The sequence below is a fragment of the Microtus ochrogaster genome, chromosome 15, assembly GCF_000317375.1.
Source record: "Microtus ochrogaster isolate Prairie Vole_2 chromosome 15, MicOch1.0, whole genome shotgun sequence".
In the NCBI taxonomy this organism is placed as follows: Eukaryota; Metazoa; Chordata; class Mammalia; order Rodentia; family Cricetidae; genus Microtus; species Microtus ochrogaster.
In genome coordinates, this window is record NC_022017.1 from 28,236,728 (window position 1) to 28,260,595 (window position 23,868).

A 23,868-nucleotide genomic window follows, 5' to 3' on the forward strand; every position below is an offset into this window, starting at 1 on the left:
TTCTCACACTGCCTCCAGTTTCAGGAGCCGGGCCTGAAGGTCAGATAGGTCCTGGCCAGACTCTAGATACCTGGGTGTTCCCCCATGGCCCTCCACCCCACCCCAGCTACCAGACCAGGGCTCTGCACATAATAGACACTTAATACATGTTTATGGAATTGAATTAACGATAAAACGAGATAATGGCCTGGAAGGAGCCTGAGTTGTTAGGAGGGAATGCACAGCGTAAAAACCAGGCATATTTTTTTAAGCAGATTAATCTGGTCTTAACTCATTCTAATAGCTTGCGCCCCTATTGGCCAAGGCCATTATTATAATATACGGCCAGGACCAGGGAGCTAGAAGATAGTGGTGCCTCAAAGTTCACTTCCCGAAGGATGCCACAGCACGCTGCTTCCTAGCTGACCAAGCTGGGGCTCAGAGAGAACCTGCCTAGGGTCATGGATAGGCAGGGGAGAGCCAGAAGAACCAGAGAACCAGGCATGGAGGTCTTTGGCTTACCGATGAGTAGTAACTAAGCTAAGAGCTAGCTCAGGAGGCCTGGGCTTCTGCTGGTATTGGTGGCATTTGCTGTGCCTGGTGCCAGCAGCGCTGGAGCTGCTAGAGTCCCGTGGCTTTTTCGCTCCTGTGGTCCATCTCCAGAGCAGCAGGAGGTGTGAGGGTGAGAGCAGCTCTTCACACTTCAGTCTGGATTCACATCCTAGTGATGACTGGGATCCGAGGGACCTGGAGGTCAGTGGACTCCCGGAAGGAAGGAGTGGTCCAGCTCCGGTCTGAATAGACGTAACAGACTTCCCGAGCGGTGACTTGGCTGCCACCCTTGTCACACATCCTCTGTTCAAATCCTGAGTGTGGATGGATCCTGTTGCCATGATAAATACTCTGACAAAGCTATTTAAGGGGGAGATGTTATTTTGTTTGTGATCTAAGAAATAAAGCTTGCTTGAAGATCAGAGTACAGAGCTAGCCACACTAGTTAGCCACAGGGGCCGAGCATGGTGGCACACACCTTTAATCTGGGAACTTGGGAACTGGGGTCTCTATGAGTTCAAGGCCACTCTGGGCTACACAAGATTGATCCCGTCTAAAAGAGAAACAGAGCCAGGTTATGTTGGTTCATACCTTTAATCCCAGCACTAGGAAGGTGGAGACAGGAAGAGAAATACAGCAGGGCTGAGAGAGGCATGTAAGGCAGGAGGAGACAGGAGCTCAGGATTCAGTCTGAGGACTCATAGAGACAGGATCTTGCCTAAGTCAATCTGAACATTTGGAGAGGTAAGAATTTTAGTGACTGGCTAAATTTCTCTGATCTTTCAGCTTTCATCCCCTAATATCTGACTTCGGGTTTTTATTATTAAAGCCAATTAGAATTTGTGTTACAGAGAAAGGGTTTGTGCTGGCTCCCCGGTCAAGACATAGTCCATTACAAGGGGGAAGAAGTCAAACAGCTGGAGCCTGAAGTATCTGGGCAAATTCTGTCCACCGTCAGGAGACAGGGAGATGAATACACACCTATGCTTAGCTGCCTTTCTCTGTTTTAGGCTCTCCTGACCAGGAAATGGTACCAGCCACAGCTAAAATGGGTTTTCCCCATCAGGTAACTTAGTCAAGATAACCCTCAACAGGCATGCCCAGAAGCTGGTCTCAGGTGATTCTAGATTTTGTCAAGGTGACAGTTACACTACCCATCACAGAACCTTGGCTGGATTGGGGAAGGAGTCTTAGGTGGTGACCAGAGGAAGTTCTACCCTTACTTACCATCTAGGGGTGGAGGTGTGGCCAGGATCCACACCTGTGTGCTCCTGGTTAAAAGTAGGTCATAGCTGTGGCAGAGGCTATGTGACTGTCCTGCAGCTTAACTGTCCACCCTGTGCTGTCACCAAGGCCCCACTGTTGCCATCAGATGATTCCAGCTGGTGCCCAGGCCCGTGTTTCCTCATTTGAAGGACCTCCCTCTTGAACCTCCGCATCCTGGTGAGGAGTCCAGCAACAATGGCCAAGGTGCCTGGTTCAGCCTCAGGCACAGGGGATGCTCTCTCCCCTGGTGCCGTTTCCATGATTCTCCCATCGTGCCTGAGGAGCCTGAGGTGAAGGTGCGTCTCCTGTCCCATAATCCATGGGGTACCAGAGGTCACCAGACAGCCTGTGAACCATCCCTTTTAAAGTGTAATGAGGGGAGAAGGGTGTTTCCCTTACTGGAGTCTTCCCTCTTCAGAATTCCCTGGGAGAGGCTGCCTAAGCCTGGGGGGCTCTTAGTAGTCCCCCTTGCTGCTTCCCACCTGCCTCTTAGCAGGTGGACCGTCCTCAGCTGCTGGCCCAGCCTGGCAGGGTGGCTGCGACTTTAATCAGCCATCGTGCTGCTCTCCTTGGAGGGAGAAATTGCAGGTGGCAACTCGTAATTTCCCAGGCTTCTCTCTCTCCATTAATTTCTCCCTGCAAAATGGAGGCTTTCTGCTGAGACGGGAATTGGCAGCCGAGCGCAGCATCTCTGGCCCAGCCACGCTGTCTGCTCGGAGTGGGGGTGGCACCAGCTAGTGTGCTCACACTGTTTGCTATGCCCCTCCCTTGCAGAGGCCAGAGGTTTATTCTGTGTTCAAATTGGCTTGCCGAGCCCCACTAGGTCTGGAAAATTGCTTGGCTCACCCTGTGCTCACTGCTCTGTCTCTGATGGTGAGAGGATGTAGAGGTCCCCCTGCCAGGGTTAGCTGTTGGTGAACTGTGAAGGGGGCAGCTGACTCGGAGTGCCCAGGATCCCCCTGCCCTCTGTACCTCCATTTCTACTGGTGTGGGCTTCAGGGATGTCTGTGCCTCACTCTCAAGGGGCTCTTCGACCTTCCAGCCTCAGGACCTGTGGAGGATTGAGTAGACAGATGTGCCCTGGTGGCAGGCTGGAAGGTAGAGAGCAGAGGTCTGGAGGCCAGAGTATTGGAGGGTGGATGGAAGGTAGGTGCAAAGAGGTCCCGGTGCTGGGACAGCCATGGAACAGACAATCTGATGTTGATCCCACAGATGTCAGGAGAGCAGCTCACTGGGTGCTAAGACCAGGGTCTTACAGTGTGAGCCAACGGTCCAGAGGAACAGTTTGATCTCCCTGGGGACTGAGAGATCCTTGGTCAGATGAGCAGTTTAGAGACACCTGTGCATGACCGGTGTGGACAGTAAAAATCCTGAAGGATTCTGGGGCCTGAGGTTCCTGGGTGAGACTCTGTGGGAAGGAGCGGAGACCTGGGGAGGAAAGAGGAAGACGAGGGCCCTTTGCAAGAGGAAGTAGTCACCAGTTGCCTCAAGGAACAAGAGATAGCCCCCTGCCGTGGTGACACAAGCTTTGCCTGGGCTTTGTAAACTGCATGAGGGGACCTGGGTGTATTCAGCTTAAATCCTGCCATCCCTTGCCTATCAGGGAGAATTCTGCTGTGTGTTCTCTAGGAGGTGTCTGAGCCTCTCTGAATCTGGTTCCTAGTTTGGAAAACTAGGGTTGTGCAGATAAATAGTTCTCAGGGCCCAGGCTGCTGGTGGAGGTGTGTACATTATCGGCCACAACCTGGAGCCTCTCAATACGGAGTCAATCACTGCACCCCTATGTTCCTCAGTTTCCCCACCTGTAAATAAGGCGCTGAGAACCTCATGCCGTTCTTCTTGGACCTGGAGGGCTCCCCTCCTGCTAGCTCTTGATCTCTGGTGTCATACTCCCTCCTGTTAGGCACCGCCATGTTGAGCTTTACCTGCCTTTCCCCAAGTCTGCAGTCTGTTTGTGGAGTTTTTCGGAGAGAAGCTAGCTCAGCCTTGATCTTTTCGGAGGAATGGGCAGCTGAGGCCGGGAGGGATCTGGCTGTATATTTTCTCCCTTAATGGGGTATTAAGTAGACAGCCCAGATGGGGATCTCCTGGCAGGCGGGCTGGAGGGGGTGGGGCGCCGCCTGCTTCGGATCAGCCTGAAATATGGCCGGATCACCGCCAAACCTCAAAGGATGCTACCTTTGGGCTGGCTGGGAACCAGCTTTGATGTTCTTGCCATGGAAGAGACCAGGCAGATCTTCCTGTGCCTCGGCCCCAGCTGTAGTCTCTCAGACACCAGAGAGAGAGGGGGGCCTGCCATGTGCTCCTCCCCAGCCCTTCCCCCTTCCATGCCCTTTTTTTGCCTTTTTCTCACACCTCTTCTCTCTGGAGTCCTTGCCTTTCATTTCCCTTTTTCCTCTTCCTCCTTTTGGCCGGAGCCATTTCTAGGCTCTTCCATGGTGCCTGTTTCAGAACAGGTCTCATCTCTCATCATGGTGTCTCATCCATAAGTGTCCTCTGGGTGGACATATGGAACGGGTACTGCTGTTTGGACCAGCCCTAGTGCCAGCCAGACTTCTTTTCTCTCCTGGTTTGCTGGATGGGGGAAGGTGAGTAGAGGCGGGGTCGGACAGCCTGGAGGAGTCTCAGCCTAGTGCTCAAGATCAGATGCGAGAATCTCCGTGCTTGTGCACGTGTCTGGCCTGGAGAATTAGGAAGCGGTTGTCTTCACTTCCTGATGAGTTAAATGAGTGAATGAATATCTTGAGCCCCAAGATTCCTGCCCTGCACTGAGCAATGGTCGTGGGCTGGGGCTTGGCCTCATTGACCTTCAGTTTTCCCTTAGTATCACAGTGCACAGAACTTCTGTGGGGAGGATGAAGACAGAGTCTACATTTCAGAATTTGGCACAAAGGGCATTCAATAGATAGCCAAGATAATAATCTGCCCTGTCTTAAACTCGGCTCTGTCAGGGCTGGAGGTTGGGCTTCAACCAGCTGACCTCAGTCTGAAAACAGCTGTACCACGTGGGTGGGGCTGGCTCAGATAGAGTCTGAGCTGTGGGGTGGGAGGGCACCACATGGGTCTGTGGTCTGTGACTTGAATAAGAAGGGTGTCCCACCTCCTTGTCCTCAGCTCTTATGAAACGTCCAGGAATCCTGTCCATGCAGGTCAGAGAAGTAGAGGGCCCAGCTCTGGTCTCTGCCCCTCCCCGGCTGGTGAGCTTTTCTTATGTACCTCCTGCAGAGGCTGGAGAGTGGAGTGGGAGCCCACGAAGGATAGAGGATCATTTGGGGAGCTTCAGAGTAGAATGTTGGAGGCTGGAAGTGCAAGGTTACATCTATGCCTTCAGGTTCCCCCATCCCCCCACCCCTGGCCAGGACCGAGAGGACCCTGTGCCCTCCTTCCTGTTACCTTGGCTTCCTTGCAGAAGCCTGGTCATTCATTCCTCACCACCTCCCACAGGCCCCCAGCTTGAGTCCTATCGGGTACCCTCCTAGCCCTTGTCTCCTGACCTGAGAATGGGGCTCCTAGCATCTCATGAGCTGTCCTTAGTCACTTCTGGGTTCTTCTGTGGGGTGATGGCTCCTCAGTTCTGTAAGCATGACCCTTCACCCAGTGTCTCTTCAGATGCTCTTCTCATGTAGACTGGAGGACTATAGAGAACCTGCATGGGGTTTTCCCCAGGCCCACGTGTCCTCTAAGAGGGCACCTTCTCAAAACGTCAAGGATTTCAAGTTGTGGGACTTATCCTGAGTTTGAGGGCCCAGAACCTGGAATTCAGGCCTGCCATCCTAAAATGTGTGTGTAGTAGTAGCCTGTAGTGGTCCATGAGGCCAAGGCTTTGTTCGTAAGACTTGATGTGTTATGCCGCGCGGATTTGGGCATAACAGGTGGAAAGACAAGCCAGTGAGCCTTGGGGATGCCTGCCAGTGTGCTGGTTCTGTTCCAGACAGGAAACCGCAGTGGCAGAGAGCTAAGGAAGGGGTGCAGTGCACCTGCCTTCAACCCCACCCAGACCTTTCCCTTAGCATACCCTTGAGAGGGTCTGAAAGCTGCCGCCCGTCGCGGCTTGCCTGCCCTTGCCTGCTGACTTACCGTGCTTAGGGAGACCCTGCTGTTCCCTGCCTCATGTCGCTCTGCAGAGAAGAGTCTTCTCTCCTGGCAAGTAGTTCCTTGGAGGGCTGGTCACCCACCTGTTGCAATAGTGGCTCCCCCAGCCTCCCCACCCTACCCTGCCATGGTGGTGTGGTATCACATGTGCCCCACCATTCTGTCTGGTACAGAGGAAATGATAGGTAAATATTTGCTGAAGAATGACTTCAGGAAAGAACAGCCCTGTGTCCTGATCCCCCTCCCCCCACCCCAAGGGTTCCCTGGTGCCCCGGAGTTAAACATCCAAGCTTCAAGCTTCCGCATTGCATTACCTCTCACCCCACTTTTTCGGTTGAGTGCCTAGCGCTCTTAGGGGTCCTCTTGAAGCCTTTTGTGTGTGTGTGTGGGGGGGCTTTCCGACCAGTGCATCAGGACAGCTGTCTCCTCCATGGAGGGCAGAACTCCCCAAGGCTAGGCATGAGGTAGGGGTAGGGGATTGGAATCTTGAGAACTGTCTGTTGCCACAAGCTTCCATACACTTCCTGTTGTCCCACAGTCCTGGAGTCTATGGAACCTCAGACCAACCTGCCTGGGGGGGGTGGAGGGCAGAGTGGCCCCAGGCCTAGGAATCTTCCCTTCTAATCTCCTCCACGTGATCTTGAGCGAGCCTCTACAACTCTCTAGTGACCCCACAAATGAAACAGCAGGTTGGAGCCTATCAGAAGCCCCATCCCAGCTGAGACCCCAGGGCCTGCTGAGGACCTGCTGTGTTTCGACCCAAATGGTGGATTTGAAAAAAAAATTATATATATCCATATATCCATTCCTCTTTTAAATTGGAGCCAATATTAGAAGGAGAAAGCTTTTTAAATGAAAGCCAGATTTCCAGCCTTTCTCGAACAGGCTGGGCTGGCCAGTAGCTCCATCCACCAGAGGAGTTCGGTGGTCCTTGCTCTTGGCCCCCTACCCAGCCACTAGGCGAAAGGTTTCCAAACCTGCCGGCACGTCTCCTACTTAAAGATAACTCCACTCATCCCGTCTACTCCCCCATTCTAGACGTTCTGCCTCGTTTTAAAATTCCTTCAGCAGCCCCGGGCCCAGCAGCTTCTCCTAGCAAAGGAACGCAAGGAACGAGGTTGCACGTGACTGCGCTGCGGCGGGGAAGGCTTTGATGTTGCAGAGATTGTAGACTGCCCCTCCCCCACGGGTCCCTCCCTCCCCGCCCCCTTCCCCTCTCCTCCCATTCTTCCACAGTTCTCTCCCCCATCTACCCCCCCTCCACTTTTCCCTCCTACCCCTCTTCTTTCCCTCCTCCCTCTCCCCTCCACTTCCTCCTCCTCTTTCCCACCTCCCTCTCCCCTCCACTTCCTCCTCCTCCTCTCTTCCCCACCTCCCTCTCCTCTGCATTTCCTCCTCCTCTGCTATTCTCTACTCTCCCGCTCCAGGTATCAGCTAATTCCCTGGCTCCTGCCCAGCTAGATCCAGATGGGGGGGAGGGGTCCCCCATCATTGGGGAGAAGTGCAGAGGTTGGCCAGTTGATGCCTGGGAGAATGGACTGGTGACTTGTCTTGGAGTGGGCTCTCAGGAGGAATGGCACCTCTCTACCCTGTATCCTAGTATCACGGAGTTCCTGAGTGACCTGGATTTGAGGCGTGGGCTCTGCCGTTCAGGGCTGTAACCTTTCTGTCCAAGGCAGGAAGGGACAAGCCCCATGGCTTTGAAAGCTGCCCTGCAGGAGGACGAGTGAGAGGGGCTGTGGTGCTAGTGTGGGGTTGATGAGGGAAAGAAGCAAAGCTTTGGCAGATTCCCTCAGAAGGACCACACCCCTGCCTTGCCTTGCTGCTGCCCTCCTTTAGTGAGGGCTGAAGAAGGGCCCCAGATTTTCTGGGAGTTCATGATGTCTGCCTACCACCCAACACTCTTAGTCCTCTCAGGTTCTCTCAAGGCTTTTCCGGCAAATTCTTCCAGTTCTGGGGGTGCGGTATAGAAACCCTTAGTTCACTGCTGTTGTCATTTACTGTCCCCCGGATGGGATACTGGGGACACCATAGCCTTGTTTGTCCTGACATCATGCTGCGGCCTCCCTGCTCCTTCCCTGTCGGTCCTCATCCACCAGCTACAAGGATGGCCCCCAGATGCACAGGAGGTTGTCTAGCTCTTGGGAGAAGGGCCATCCACCATCCTGACCCCTGGCTCTAGCAGAGCCGTGCTTCATTTTCGGTGGTTGAATCTGTCCTTCTGGAGGGCAAACTCTGGAAAGGCAAGTGCGGAGAGAAGCGATTAGGGCCAAGCTGGCATCTTACCAGCTGGCAAGAGTGCTATGCACCTGGCCATTCATAGGGCACAGGAGGGCGTTATCTGGCCAGCCCTCCCTAGCACTAGTACTATAGGATGAGGAAGGTGCCAAGATCCCTCAACGCAGGCTAGCCCTCTGCTGCCGGGGTCTGCTCACCATGGACCCCAGTCCATGCCCCTCCCACGTGTGGGGTGACCAGAAGCACCTTTCCTTGGTGACCCTTCCTTGCTCTCTTGAGTGACGCTGGACTGCTCCTGCCTTCCCTGGGGTGCCATCCTCTGGTCAGTACTGCCTGCCCTGCATCCCAGCTCCCCTTTAACCTCCTGAGCTAAGTAACTTTGGGAGCCAAGTAGCGTGGCTCTGGGCCTTCCTGTAGGGCTGGGAATCTGATGAGGAGAATGCTGGGAGCCCTGGTTTGCATCTCCTCTGTGTAGCTGTGGGTGAGTCACTAACTCTCCTTGGGCAGGTAGTGTTTGGGTGAAAGCCTCACCCCAGCCCCTGGCATCCTATATCCGAAGAGTCCGGAATGTTTGGGTGGAAGTTCCATTCCAAGCCCCCTCCCAGAGGTGTTCAAGACCACTCCCACAGGGTATTTGACTTGTGTCCCAGAGAACAAACACGTGCTTTTCCGGTCCTCCTTCCTGTCTCCTCTCTGGGAGGAGCGTTGGTATTGGTATCTGTTAAGCCTGACCCTGGGCACCTCATCCATGTAGCTGTGGGCGTTATTAGCTCTCCTTGGGCAGGTAGCGGTGGAGCTTGTGGCAGGGCCGTCTCCTAGAAACTTAATTGACTAGGGTGAGAAGCTCCAAATGCTCTGTTTTTTAAAGAAAATATTTTTTATTTTTAATTATGTGTATATGTGAGTGTCTGAGTGTGGATTTTGTACATGTGAATGCAGTGCCCCAGGAGGCCAGAAGGAGGCGTCGGATTCCTTGAGCTGGAGTCAGATGATTGTAAGCTGGGAACTCAGGTCCTCTAGAAGAGCAATATGTGCTCTTAACCTGTGGGCTACCACTCCAACCCCCGCCTCAGTGCTTTGAATAAATATGAGTACCTGGACTGAGTGTTTATCTCTGCACCCCCATGGCCCGTCTTGAACTACACACTCAAAGATGCATGAGGCTTTGCCCTGACCAGGCAGGCACGAGGGCCTGCTTAAGCCAGCTGAGTGTCAGGGTTGAGGCACAGGTACCAGTTTCAAGCCTGTTTGCGACATGCTGTGTGGCTCTAGGTGAGTTATTGCCCCTTTCTGAGCTCAGCTGCTACGTCTGATAGTAATGGCATCTTCCCTCCCAGAGGAGTCTGTGCAGTGGCACCCGGTGCGGAGTAAGTGCTTGCTCAATGTCAGCTGGAGTTGTTGCTGTTTTTATTATTATTTGACTTGAAAATCTCCTGCTCCACGTGCTGCTTCCACAACAGTTGCTGCTTGTGAAAAGCTGAGCTGAATAAATGGGGACCCAGCAAGATTATGTCCCTTCTCCCTGCCTAGGGCTGGCGTTGACAGGGCCCCCTTGCATCTCTGGTGGGAGGAGGAGCTTGGCCCCATCCTGGTGGCCTGGCCAGGGCCCTGTTCAGGGGCAGGGGGTCTCAGCCCTGCCTGGCCTGCCTCCCGGCTGACAGCTCGGCACTGTGAGCTGGCTGCCAGCCAAGATGCTTCCTCTCCCAGCTGGCTGCCATCCAGGGCCTGATGCCAAGGGGCCGGCTGGTGGGCAGCAGCTCCATCGTAGTAGGGCTGTGATCCTAGCCAGAAGACTCTAGTCAGGGCTGGGTGTTGGGGCCTTCCTACCACCCCTTGAGGCCCCTGGAGAGCGGAGCACAGCTGCACCGGCTGTCAGCACTGCCCCCAAGGTGCTGTCTCTGCAGAACTGCAAAGAACAGATCTGAGGAAGACCCAGTAAAGGGAGCACATCTTGGGCAGAGGGGCCGTGGAGCAGTGTGGAGCCTCCTGCGGCCTCTGTGTTGACATCCAGAAAATGGAGCCAGTTTAAGCCTTGTGGCCTGTCTCATGGGTATTTCAGCATGTTCTTGTGTTCAGGGCTGTGCTGGGAGCAGAGGATGCAGCATCCTGGTAACCGATGCCTAGATAGGGAAAGATAGGGTACTACCGAAGAAGATGATGGTGGTGGTTGCCTGGCAACCCCAAGCACTTACTAGGTATTGTGCTGAATCTTAACAAATATGAATTTAGTAGCCCTCAGAACCTGTGTCTGAGTTAGGGACTATTCTTACTCCCCAGTGTGTATATAAAGAAACATACCCACTTACGGCCTAGTTCAGGGTCAAGGCAAGCTTGGGACCCCAGCAGGCTGACTCAGAGCCTGTACCCTGGGTCTGAGAATGAGCTCAGCCTGTTTTCCAAGCCTGAGGATGAGAGGTGCCGATCATTCTGTTGAGGTGCACAGGAGTACTCCTGGAGAAGGTTGCTATTAATGGGTAGGAGGTGACGTTTGACCTAAAAGTTCAAGGTGGGGAGTGCCAGAAAGGCTTATCTAGGGCCTGTCATTCATCCCGGAGAAGGATAAATGCCAGATCAAAGGTCTTGAAGACTAAAAGGGACCCATGACTGAGTGAGCCCAGAGTGGTTCCGTGGAACTGTTGGGCAGGCTCACGGGGTGCCTGTGCTAAGAGAGGAGTACAGTAGTGTGTTAGGGTAGAGGCAGCTATGAGCGTCTCTTTAGATGTTGTCTTTGCTCTTGGCTGTAGTTGTGGGGGTTTGTATGCCAACTGTGGCACTCCCTTCTGCTGAGTGCGGCCCCCATTAGGCCTTTTGGGTAGCCTTGGTCCCACTGATGCTAGACTGTGTCCCAAGCACGTCACCCTGCCCAAAGCCATGGTTAGCACACAGGACACTGTCTTTGCCAGTCACCTTTATGTACAGCTTCTTCCTTCCATGTCACAGGTCTGTATTCTACCTGTGGGCAGCCAGACCCTCTGTCTGACACCTTGTAAAACTGTACAGTCCAGTCTTGCTGGTGACTGCAGGCTTAGTGTTTTCTGTTCACTGGGGAGGTGTCCACTGTGTGGTTGGCCATGAAACTCAAAGATAAAATCACCAGAGTCTGCCAGAAGCCTAACTGGGCCTCCATCAGTGGCTGCTGGACCCAGCACCCTGGACAGCACCGGCCCAGCCCAACCCTCACCCCAAGTGGGAGGGAGGGCACTTTACCAACAGCCCGCTGGAGCTTCTGCCACGCCCACCCCCACCATTCCCCCCACCCCCACCCCGCCCTCCAGGCCTCCCTTCCCGTTCCTGGAGTCTTTAGTCTTCGGCACAGTCTGGTAATTAAAAACCTTCAAGGGGGACTTTATTGAGTTAGCATTAGTTATTTTGTCAGGCTGGGAGAGCGAGAGAATTATCTGTCCTCCGGGAGAGGGGGGCTGGGCGGAGGCCCTGGGCTGAGATTGGCAGGTGCCTGCCTCTGTGAACGCAGCGCTGGGGCCCTGAGGTTGCATGGAGCTGCAGGCGCCAAGTGGGGCCCAGAGGGGAGTGGACTGCGGGCCTTTCTCTACCCAGAGGCTTACCCAGCCGCCTGTGCCCACTGCCAGGCCCTTCCTGGCTCTTGGATTTTTTTTTAAAAGAAAAGGAAAAAAAGCCTTTGTAGAGCCAAGATGGCTGCAGGCTCTGGCGGGGATGGGGTAAGGGATCCTTTTTCACAGACTGTGTGCTGTTGACTAGGCTTCTTGCCTCTACAGGCCAGGGCTTCAGGTACCCCTGACCTCTCTGTCCACTTTCTTCCATAGCTGGAAAATGCCTTTTACAACCAGGTAAGGTTCCCCTGGGGGTGTGTGCAGCTTTGAACTTGGACCAGCCCCTCATCTGTTTGCCTTCAGATTCTCACTTGTGAATATAGGGCAGCAGTCCCTCCCTCTCCAGGGTTGTCAGGATCACTACAGGAAAGGCCCAGTTCTTATTCCTCTGAGATGTCCAGCCCCAGGGTCACTCACTTTGTGACTAATCACTCTGATTCCTGGTGTGGTCAGCCCATATTTCAGATGAACAAACTGAGGTTTGGAGCAGTCAAGTGGTTTGTTGAGTCAGCCAGGAGAAGGAGGTCGGGGTCAGATCTGGGTCTTTTCCTGTGACCCAGTGGCCAGAGGCCAGCAGTGTAAATGATGGGATCTGGGAAAACCACTAAAGAAGAATAATAGCTGTCAGCCTACTGCAGGTCTTGGGCCTGAACGGAAGGCTACCTCCCTCATGGAGACTGGGTCCCTCATCCACGCAGGTTATGGCCTGCCCCTACCTTGCTTCATAACTAAGCCTGAATCCCTGTCCCTCAGCCCCCACACCTATAAGTCCCAGGTCCTGCCTTTCCTTGGGAAGCACCTGGCTTCATATCAAGGGGATATGAGATCTGGAGCCAGGCTGGACTGAGGAGAGTGGAAGGAAACCACGTGTCTGCGCTGTCCATGATCAGACACAGTAGGGCTCTCGTGGCATTGAGCCTGCTGGGGCTGAACTCAGAAGCATGTGCACCAGAGATGCAGAAGCCACAGGCACAGAGGCATTGGCCCGGAAGGAAGAGGCCTGGGAGTCTCATGGGGCCCTCGTCTTCTCCCATGTCTCCCGCTTGGTACTTTGAAGCTTGGATAGGCCTCTTGATCTAGGTTCCTGCCCAGACCTTCCTCCTGTGGGAAGCCTCGTGGGACCTGCTGCTCACTTCCTGGGATCCTGTTACTCACGAGGTAGCAGTTGACAGGCTGGGATGTTCCCTCCTTAGAAGGGAGGGATGAGCCCTAGCGTGTCATCAGTTTCAGAGTGTCTGCTGGGTACCAAATCTCATCCGAGTCCAAAGCAGTGAGACCTCAGGACAAGATGAGAGCAGAAAGGTCCTTTTACTGCATCCTTGGCCCCTGAGCACCAGGGCTTTGGGTGGAGCTGGGCACAGACACACAGGTCTGGACCTGGAAACCATATGGTATTGCCTTCTTCTACCTGCGGCACCTGGATGAGCTCCCAGTTGCACATTGGGGATATTTACCTAGACCCTGTGAAGTTGTGGCCTCTAACATGTTAGAGAGGCCCATGCATGCTTATTTGTTTCTGAGCCTCAGTTTCCTTATCTGAGAACTAGAGAAAAACCTTTTGGCTTTCATGTGTTCATGAGACATGTATGGTAGCATGTGAGAGGTACCAGACACCTCAGGCCCACGGGGTCAGGGGGTCAGCTGCTGTCCTTCAGCTAGGCCTTTGCTGGATGTTGGGGGTGGAGCCTCAGAGCCAGGGCTTGTCCTGCAGGTCTGCTGCGCGTGTCCTAAACTTCAGTTCTGATCTGTACTAGAAAGGAACAGAGTTGAACCCCCAGACTCTCAAGCAGCCCCCACTGCTGGCTTCTTTTGAACTGGTCCACATTCCTCTGTTCTTACAGGCTGTGCCTCTCGCTTCCAGTACTGGTCCAGAGTTATGATGAGGTTCAGGATGCTCTTCTATCCAGTGGACCCAGGGCTCCACCTTCATCTGGCCTGGCCTAGCCCAGGCTGCGGAAAGCAGGGCTGGCTCAGATGACCTGGATCTATGGATGTCCGCCTGCCCACCTCTTCCTGTGTACCATTCTCCTACTGCCCACAGTAGGATTCCCCAAGAAGCTGTCTTCATTGCTCTCTTGGCAGATGCCATCACCCATAGGTGGCACTAGCATTGGGCAGACCATCCAAATCATGCTGCTGTGGGAATCTGGTCAGTCTGCCTGAATCCAAGACCCGTGACCCCCATGGAAGTCTTTGCCTGATCCACACTAGTTTTTTCACCTGCTGGAAACCTTCCTAACTCCCAGGCCGTGGAGAGGGGCCCCTGACCCTGCACCTCAGGCTGCACGATGACCTTCAGTTTACTTTTCTCCTCAGCAGACCGCGTTCCAGGAACATACATTGCTGGATTCCTGAGCTAGGCACACAGTAGGCAAGCAATAAATTCTTGTACTTGTTCGATAGTCCTATGGGAGCTAGATGGACCTTCAAGGTTGTTTCAGAGGGAAGGAAATGGAGTCACAGAACCTGCTGAAGTGGACGACCTGGATTCAAGTTCTGGTGACATGAAGGCTGACCTGACTGGGATGCTGTCTGTCTCGTGTCTGTTTCCTTAAATGGACAGCCTGAAGCTGCCTCTCATGGCTGATTTGAGATTGAGCAGCTGAAAATGCGGCTTTTCCCTGTCATGCTCTGGGTGGGCAGGAGGTCTGCCTAATGTCCCCAGGTCCCCAGCTGAGCCCTGCTTTGGACCACCAGGCTTACCAGGAGCTCTTTAAAGACAGACCAGTGTCTCAGACCACAGAGAGGAGGTCCAGAGGTCAGTATGTCCTTAAAACCAGTCAGCCCTGGACAAGCGAGTGCTCCTTTTCCTTAGGGACCTTCCAGCTGCCACAGACCTTCTGCCCGGGTTCCCTCATTCCTCAGCCCCTTGCATTACCAGTTACACTGTAGCCTTGAACTAAGCAAGGGCCAGCAGTAGAGCCTGGCTTCCACAGACTCAGCCTGCCCCCTCCAGGTCTGGGTTAGCCCCATAGCTGAGACATCGCCAGTCTCCTCTGCCACCCACACTTTTATGTTTCAAGCAGATGAAAGATTTTTTTTAAAATTCCTTTTTGTGTGTGTGCGCGCTACTCAACTTCCCCACTCCCAGGATTAGCTGGCCCCTGGCTGCCCATTTGTCAAAGCATTGCTGTGTTGGGAGGACATCAGAGAACCTGTGCTGTGTGACTTCTAGGGGTCCTGAGCTTACCTGCAGGTTGTGAGGCAGGAAGCTAGGGGACGGGACTAAGGGGAGAGAGGCAGTAAGTATTGGGGTGGGTACAAACCTTCCCACAGGCAGGAGCCACCACTTCTCTGGCATCAAGACCTTGACTAGGATTTGGGCCACTGGCTCTTACTTGGCCAGCCTGGTGCCCAGGGATAGTTGGGGCCTGGCCCAGCTTCCCACAGGCTCCTGGCCCCCTGGCCAGACCCGCTCCCCTACCAGCAGCCAGCAGTGCAGGGGGCGCATGCGTGCGGCGGGAGTGAGCCGGCTGTGGAGAATTAATATTCCTGGAACATCGCCCCAGCCGCCTGCACACGCCGAGGAGAATATTACGGCGATTAGCGGTGGGAGTTCGGCCTGCACGCAATATCTGGATGGAGAATTCGGTGTGATTAATCTGGCGCTAAGTAGCAGCCTCCGGGGTCCGCGGGGCTCTGGCATGTTTGGAATGGGAAAAAAGCTCTGGAGCACAGAGATTCTTTGGGGGGCTTTTAGGGGTCTGCCAGGGTAGCAGCTGTGCCCAGGGAAGGCTGCAGGTTCCTGATGGCCCTGGGTGAGCAGAACACCCTTGTTTGTGGCTCTTGGCAGGCTGCCAGCCCACAGAAGCGTGCCATTCAAATTTGCAGCCCACTGACACCCCAGCCTTCCTCTGACTGTTATGTTCTGGGTCACAAATCCTGAGTTGCAGCTTTCTTGAACACTTTAGGTCATCCTTTCTGACTTCCATTTCCTCATCTGCAAAATGGGGGTGCATGCTTTCTTTTAAGAACTGTTCTGTTCACATTTTATGGAGGAAACAGGCGGTGAGCATTTTTTTCTAGGAGTGGTGTTATGCTGTCCAGATGTTGGGGGTCATGGCTAATAACACTACAGAGAACCTGACTGTAGCAGCCATTCAATCTTCTTCAGGTAATGACAGATCTGTTGCAGGAACCTTGGAAGAGAGTAATGATTGTATCATCTTATAGATCACGACCTATGGTCTCATCTGTAAAATGGGTATAAAATATTTGCCTCCCTGAAATGGAGGCCCAAGGAAGGACATTTAATTCCTGTTTTACAAGCTTCATTCTGGGTAGTTTTGCAGTCTCACTGTGGGCACTGGTGGGAGAAGGATTAAAGCTGGAGGGGTGAGGGTCAGGAGAAAGTTGGCTGGTTACAGTGAGAGCTGAGGCTGGAAGAGACTTGATGTTTTCCTCTGGCATTCTCTTCAGAGGTGAGGAGAGCAGAGATGAACTGTTTGTCTAAGGTTAAGCAAATCTTTGGTGTTGAGGATCACAATCTCTGGAGCCAGCCAGACCTGTGTCGACCTCCAATGAGTCTTCCTTTCTCTGAATCTCAGTTTCTCTATTTGCAAAAAATGGCTAGTCATGCCCCTTTTGGGATGGAACAGCATAGTGGGTCTGAATCAGAGTAGGCGCTCAGCTCTTAGGAAGAAAGGTCTGGGAGCTTCACAACCCATTGTATACAGTTGGCCCACTTCCTTTTCCAGGGAACTGCTTGCCAAAAGCTCTTGTGGTGGTAGAACTTAGATGTTCAGTTGCCTCAAGCCCCTGGACTGAACATTTCCAAATCTTTTTTTTTTTTTTTGGTTGTTGTTAGTGAGACTGTAGCCCTCCAAACAACTCAGCATTCTGTCCAGAAGTAGATACTGGATCAATTATCTTCATTCTCCTTTTCCCATGCAAGCAATGTAATGGCCTTTGAAAGGGGGTTGGTTTGTGGTTTCCCAGCAGTAGAGTGGTCTGTGGTCTTGAGCAGCTAAATTTGAAGCCAGGCTTTGCAGGAGGACTGATTTTAGTGAGCTCTAAGGCAGCTGGGTACAGTGGCGCTGCATTCGTTGTTGACATCTCACTGTTTGGAACAGCAGGAGTTCAGATAAGCACTGCTTGAATGCATGCATGCATGTGCAATCTGATGGATGGGTGCATGCATGTGTGATGTGATGGAAGGGTGTATGCATGCCAAATGGGATGGCTGGGTGCATGCACACCTGTGATGGTTTGGACAGATGCAGGCATGCATACATGCATGATGGGATGGACAGGATAGATAGGTGCATACATGCATGATGATTTAGATTGGTGCATGCATGCATGATAGACTGGATGGGTGCACATGTGCAATGGAATGGATGAGTATATGGATACCTGATGGCATAGATTCGTGCATAGAGGATGGGGTGGATGAGTGCATGCATGATGATTTAAAATGATGCATGCATGTACGAATGGATGCATTATGGAATAGTTATATGACTAGAGGATGGGGTGGAAGGGTGCATGCATGCAGGATGGGTGTGTGCATACAGCATGGAACGGATGCACATTCTGATGAGAAGCAGTAGAGTGGATTGGTTAAAAACAGTAGCGGAATTAGCTTCGAGTGGAATTCTGCCTCTGTTCTTTATTAACTGTGTGAGTTGGAGTAATATAGTTCAGTCATCTGGGCCTCAGTTTGCTCATCTGTATAATGGTTGGAAAGATGATTCTAGCATCTTTCTCATCTCAGTTCTTGTTTCTGTGACGTTGGCCTTGATCATCAACAGGATGGAAGCTTGGTACTCTCCAGATCTTCCAGTTCAGCCACCATAATTCCCCAAATCCATATCTCCAAAATAAATGAGGCTGGGTCTGTCCATCCAAGTGTGCCTGGGAGTTGCCACCTTAGAAATGAGCTTCGCATTTTGGGTTGGGTGTCCCCACCAAGTCCGTGCGTTTGCTCCCTTCTCCCTGGGCAGGGTGTTCTGACTCAGTTTGCTCCCTTTCTTCAGGAAGCCTTTCCTGGTGCTGTTTCCTTCGTTTCCCTTGTCTGTGTTTCTGCTTCTGCTTGTGGCCTCACTTCACTCCTGCTGACTCAAGGAGCTCTTAAGTTGCACACGTCTGGAGGACGACAGAGCCCCCATGACAGTTGCAGTTCTGCTCAGTGCTAGCCATGTGTCTGTAGACATTTTATTTGTATTTCTTGTCAGAAACCATAGTCTCAGGAAAGCAGAGGTCTGCTTCATAGAAAGGGAAGGCAAGGTGTGGTCCAGTTATGTGGGAGCCCAGTCTGTGGCCCTCTGATGCCACACCCTTTCCAAGACCTCTCTGCAGCTACACTTTTGTTGGCCCTGATCAGATAAAGTAGTGAAGGCAGCGAACCTTGAACCTTGATCAACCTTGAACCTTGATAGGCTCCGGTGCAGTTTGAACCTTCTGAACACTTTGCATCCCTTATCTCATGCTATCTTACAACCTTAAAAGGGAAGCTCTCGTCTTCCTCCCATTTTACAGGTGGAGCCTTGTGTGGCTTAGAGAAATTAAGTAACTTGCCTTAGATCTCACAGGAAGGAAGTAGAGAAGCCAAAGTTTAAAGCCAGTCTGATGTAGGTGCCTGCCAAATTGAATTCTCCAATCCTTGATTTCAGCTGCCCTTGCCTAGGTCCCTCTGTGTATATTTTTCTTTCTTTCTTTTTTTGGGACAGGGTCTCACTATGTAGCTGGTCTGGAATTCCATATGTAGACTCAAACTTACAGAGATCCACCTGCTTCTGTCTCTTCTGTAGTGCTGGGATTAAAGATATGGACCACCATGCCTGCCCAGTGTGTATTTATTAAGTGTCCACTGTTTGCAGGTACTTTGACAGTGATCAGAGAATAAAACCAATCTGTCCTTGGCTGAATTTGAAGCCCCATTGGGGTAGAACAGGCGGCTGAATAGGCAGGGAGGGTCAGCCGTCCCTGAGACCCTCCAGTGGACACTACTGTTATCGTTCCCATCTTCACATAGGAGGAAATGGATTTAGAGGAGCCAAGTGGCTCATCTGTGGTCACAGTGAGTTGAGGTGCTAAGATAGGAACCTGAGCAGTCTGCCTTAAAGCCCCTGTCCCACTACTTCTTGCTGCCTTCTGGGATGTAGTTCAGGAAACCGTGGAGAAGCAGCAGCATCTAGGTTGGTCTTGAGGACAGGCTTCCCTGTGGAAGTGTTACCTAAGTCATGATCCTTGGGTGACAAAGGGAGGGCTGGCAGTGGGGAGAGAGGGTGTTCCAGGCACAGAAAACAGCAAGTGCAAAGGGCCAGGGGCAGAGATCCTAATCAATCCATAACTGTGTTCTAGGTTTCTGTGTTGGCCTTGCAAACACATCCTTTCTGAGCGACTGGTTTACCTGGAAGCTTACCCAATGCCTGCTGTGGATTCTACACCAAGTCAGGCCTAAAGACAGACCATGCATGCCCTTGGTAGAGGAAGGGCTGGTACAAAAAGAGTGGTGGCAACACTTGTCCCAGGATTGGGAAATGTCAGGAGTGGAAGAACTTTTTAGATGATAAGTAGAGAATAATTGAGGCTTGGGGCCTAGCACACAGTAGGCTCTCAGCAAGCATCGAAGAAGCTCAGATGCGTGTGTCTGCGGAGACTGAGGGAGCAGGCAACCCCAACGCCATGTGGCCCAGGGTCGGGAACTGTTTTGCAGTTGGTAGATTGGGCCTGCAGGGTTTTATTGGGCCTGCTGCCAGAAGGGAGCAGCAGTAGACATTTGGACAGGGGAGGCCTCAACAGGCTAAGCTTAAGCAGGTTTGGTTTGATGTGGCTATGGTTTCCTGTACCTGGACCTAGACTCCTAGGGCTGCTTTCTGGGCCTTGGTTTCCCTTTCTGAATATAAAGATGGGTACTTACGTCTCAGGTATTGTCATGGAGTTAAATAGAGGGACTGAGGGACTGTGAAGTCCTCAGGACCAGGCTAGGGGTTTACTTGCTTAGCACTCTTACTTTGACACTGAGGGACAGAGCTACAGTTCTAGGTCAGACTTCCTTCTGCTGTCACCCCTGACGGAGGACGTGGAACTCTCTGACCTGCCACTGAAGCCACTGTGTGTGTGTGTGTTGTTCTAGGTATGCCCCCAGTGGCCTTGCCCAGCTGCTCTCCAGCCGCTGTGCCAGCCTTACCTCCTTAGTGACTCCTGGTGCCAAGTATAGCCATCTTCTTGCTCTGCAGCCTCAGGAAGGCTCTTCCCCCTCTGAGCTCACCGGGTATAATGGAGTCCTCTTTGGCCTTTATGATCACTATCCAAGGTGCAGGTGCCAATTCATAGCACAGTAGGTATGTGAGTGGGCGCTCTTACCCTTGACCCTTGCTCTAAGCTTTGATTTCCCCATCTGCGTTGGGCATTGGTCCCTTTTAAGCCATCCACTCTGGGCCCAATTATAAATAGACACATAATCACCCCTATCTAGAGAAATAAAACGTATTCTTTAGAGATGAGCCACATGCCCCTCCCCTTACCTCCCCCCCCCCCAACGTTGTCAAGCGCTCTCCGCAGTTGAGGGCGATGGAGGGATCTGGTACTCCTCTCCCTCCTCTATCCACCCATCCCTCCTCCCTGCTGCTCCTCCATCTCCACCCTGCAGAGGTGTGATCCGGCAGGGGCCGTGATGTCAGAGGCTCAGCTGATGTCACCGCCCCGGCCCTGTGACTTCACTTGCTTGCTTGGGCAGGAGGAGCTGTGAAGAGACTGAGATTGAGAGGAGAAACTGCCCCCTTTCCTTTTTCTTCTCGGTTTCTCGCTTTCCCTTCCTCCCTGCCTCCGCGGGGGGTTGTTTTCCTGCCGGCCTGTGTGCTGTGGGCTGTCAGGGGGTCTGGGGCAAGTGCCAGGGGAGGATGCAGCTGCAAAGGTAACGGCATGCGCGGGGCCTCTCCCACGGTCGCGAAAGTTTGCTCTGGCGTGTGAGGCGTGCCCGCTGGGCGTTGCGCCGCGTCGGCCCCAGGTTCCCCGGGGGCGTGCAGGGGCCAGCGGGCCAGGGACGGGCCAGGCAGGGGCCGCCTGGGCGGCCTTCACTGCCTTGTCCCCATCAAAGGCCGCAGCTGCTCGAGTGGCGGCTGCAGCTTTGAAACTGCCATAAAGAGCTATGGAGGGAGGGGAGCGCGGGGGATGCTCAGAGCAGTGCCCAGGAGGGCGGCCACGAGAGGAGGGGTGGCCGGGGCTGCTGGCCGAGTGCAGCCGTAGCAGCAGGGGCGTGAAGGGCAAGGCCTCAGGTCAGGGTCTCAGGGGCCAGATCCTTGTTACTGCCCCAGTCCCCTCTGGTCTAGCTGCCCTCTGTGGCTTGGACCCGGCAGTGAGGTGCAGAAGCTTTAGGAGGAGGCAGGGGCTGGCTCCCCCCCCCCCCCATTTCCCATTTCCTGACATATTCTTTTACCTCCAGCAGGCCATTTGTCAGTGGTAATGCGGGACAAAGGAGGGGGCAGTGGGTGGTCTGCTGCGAGTTGGGCGATGGGCACAGAGCACAGGCCGAAGAGAAACGCCAACAATTAGGAGGCAGATCCAGAGCTTTGCTCATTCAGTCTGTCGAGGGAGCCGTCATTTTGTGTTAGCGTGTGTGTCTGAGGTGGGAGGAGGCAGAGAGGGGAGAATGACAGGAGAGGGATTATGACATTGTGTTGTCTCTGTTTGTGGTAAATGCAAATTTGGCACCAGTGGTTTCCTGGGAAAAGCAGAGGCAAGTGACCCAGGCCAAGGCCTTGGCCCAGACCCACCAAGGGAGCCTGTGGGCGGCGGTTAGGGATTTTATTTGTTCCTGCCTTTTTTTTTTTTTTTTTCTTCTGTCTGGCGTGTGCTTCTTCCATTTCTTTTACAGTGAAGAGCTGGAGATAGACAGGCCGGCATGGCGGGAGGAGAGGAGTCCCCTCTTCCCTGGTTTTCCAGTACCTCCTTTTCTGTAGGAGGCTCAGGCATCTTTCCTGCCTCCAAGTCTTTGCCCCAGGGCATCTTCTTTCTCTTAGGTCCCCTGCCCCCAGGCCAGAGACACACTTTGTTCCTCCTTTAGCCTGGGTGACACGAGGTCTCTGAAGGCTGCTTCTGCCCACAGCTGCTTTCAGAAAGTGACCAGAGACAGCCCTGGACCATACTGTGATGGGACTGTGACCTCTCTATGCCCACCCCTGGCTGCAGTACTAGCCTGGCCTGCCAGGGTCTGTTGGCATAATGTCCTAGGACCTTGACTTTTTCACTAGGCCTTGGGGGCAGGGAGTGAGTCTTCTTTAGGCCGGGAGGCAGCCACAGCTCAGGGTTCTAGGCTGCCACAGGGTTCAGCAGGTATGGTGACATGGACACAGGGGGTCATTCTGCTTGGAGCGTGCTCTTAGGGAATGCATTGGAGTGGGTTTTACAAAGGGCTAGGCTGTGCTCATGTTCCACTCGGGGAGAGTTCTGGGCTGAGACTAAGCCAAGAATCCTTTATATTGGAGGGTCAGGGAAATGGAACCAGAAGCTCAGCTTGCCACAGTCTCAACTTCTTGCTGTGACCCTTCCAGTTCTGCTTCCTCTAGAGTTGACCCTACCCTGGACCTTCTTACTTTCTTTTTACCTGGTGGAGGCCTCTGGACTCAGTTTCTCCTCCAGGGCTTGGGCTTTGTTCCTTCTTACAGCTCTGACCACACTGGTGGCCTGCCCTAGTCTTCTGGGTGCAGAGCCTGGGTGGTGGCCTCGGGCACAGGGACTTTTAGGGGACCCTTGTAAATTCCTGACATCTACCCAGAGCTGGGCGTGGAGACTTGTGCCTGGAGCTCAAGGTAGCAGAGTAACTTAGAGATCCCTAATGAAGTAGGACCAAGATGCAACAGCTAACCCTAGTTCTGTACTGGACAGTTTGTTAGGCCCAGTTTGTTTGGCAAAGCTACCCAAAGGAGAACTTTCCCAATGGAGCTTCGGATGCCAAGACTGCGGCCTTGGTTATGAGGGAAGAACTGACTGTAAGCTGGGCAACAGGAGCTGGATGAAGAACAGCTGCCATCTTGCGCGTCCTAGGGATTGGCCACTCTGATGTCCTGCAGTGTTTTGGTGTTCCGTGGAACTCTGTCATGTCAGATGGAAAAGGAAAGGGAGGGGGTGCAGATGGATTCTCTCCTAAGACCATTCCAGGCTGTAGGCTCTAGAGCGTTCTAGCCAGGAATGCTTAGAGCACCAGGCTAGCTCGCTTTACCTTGCTTAGGTCCACAGATGGCCTGTTCACTCACAGCTGGCATGGAAACCCCTTCCTCCAGCCACCCCCACGTAGACTGAATCCTGAACCCACTGTAACAGTAGCTCCCTGGTCCTTTGTTACTTTAACCCAACCTCTAGCTGTGTGACCTTGAGCAAGCCTTAGAGCTGCAGCTTTAAGAGGTAGTGGCCTGGGAGCAGTGATCTCTTTCTGTTGATCCGCTACAGGGATTAAGATGGCAAGTACAGAGTGGGTGCAGCTGTGGCAGCTATGGCTATTAGAGGTGCAAGAAAATCAAAAACAAATTGACAAAATCTCCCTTTTCACCTTGTTACTCTCAACAGGGCATCCAAGAGAGGCTTCAGAGGGAAGGCGGCTTCTTAGGGTTTTGAAGGATAGGTAGGAGTCTGCCAGGCTAAGGCAGAAGAGAATGTACCTGGTGAAGGGAAGGAAGGGAGCTAGCAGAGCTTCCACGGGGTGAGAGGCACCTGTTTTTTTCACAGTGGGACAGGGTCTAGAGGCAGGGCAAGCTGGACCTGTTGGCAGGCTGGGCATAAATATGTCATTGAAACACACCCTCAGATATGTTTATATCTTAGACCACGCTCAAGAATCATGCTAGCTTCTGCCAGGTCAGGCCTGTCAGGCTGCCTTGAGTTGCGGGGATTTATGGATGGTTCCACACTTTACCTTAAAGATGGGTTTAACTTTTTTAGTTTCCATTCCTCTTCTTTTTCCCATTGAGAATTAAACCCAGGGTCCTGCGCTGCATTCATGGGCCAGATAGTCCAAATTCTGAGCTGGAGGCAGCATTGCTGAGGGAAATGGTTTGTAGAATTTGGAGGCAGGTTCCTGGAGCTGCATCTCCAGACTGGACCCTGGGGTGACAAAGGCTGGGTTGCTACTTTCCAGCCCAAGGTTTTACCAAAGTGGTAGCACAGAAGGTGGCCAAAGGCTCAAGGCCATGCTGCTTGGATTTAGTCTCTGTGTAGCATTCTGACAGGTCAC

The 23,868-nt window shown here is 53.1% G+C and overlaps 1 protein-coding gene across 2 annotated transcripts in view; it reads left to right on the top strand.

Moving 5' to 3' along the window:
• Window positions 1-23,868, top strand: part of Tcf20 (transcription factor 20) — a 159,221-nt gene that overhangs the window by 31,330 nt on the left and 104,023 nt on the right. Inside the window, exon 1 of one of the 2 annotated variants that reach the window (XM_026782764.1) lies at window positions 20,377-20,556. The exons of the other annotated variant lie outside the window; for it this stretch is intronic. The gene's annotated coding sequence lies outside the window, so the exon portion shown is untranslated. Of the gene's footprint in view, window positions 1-20,376; window positions 20,557-23,868 lie in introns of those variants that run through there. 2 annotated transcript variants of the gene reach the window in all.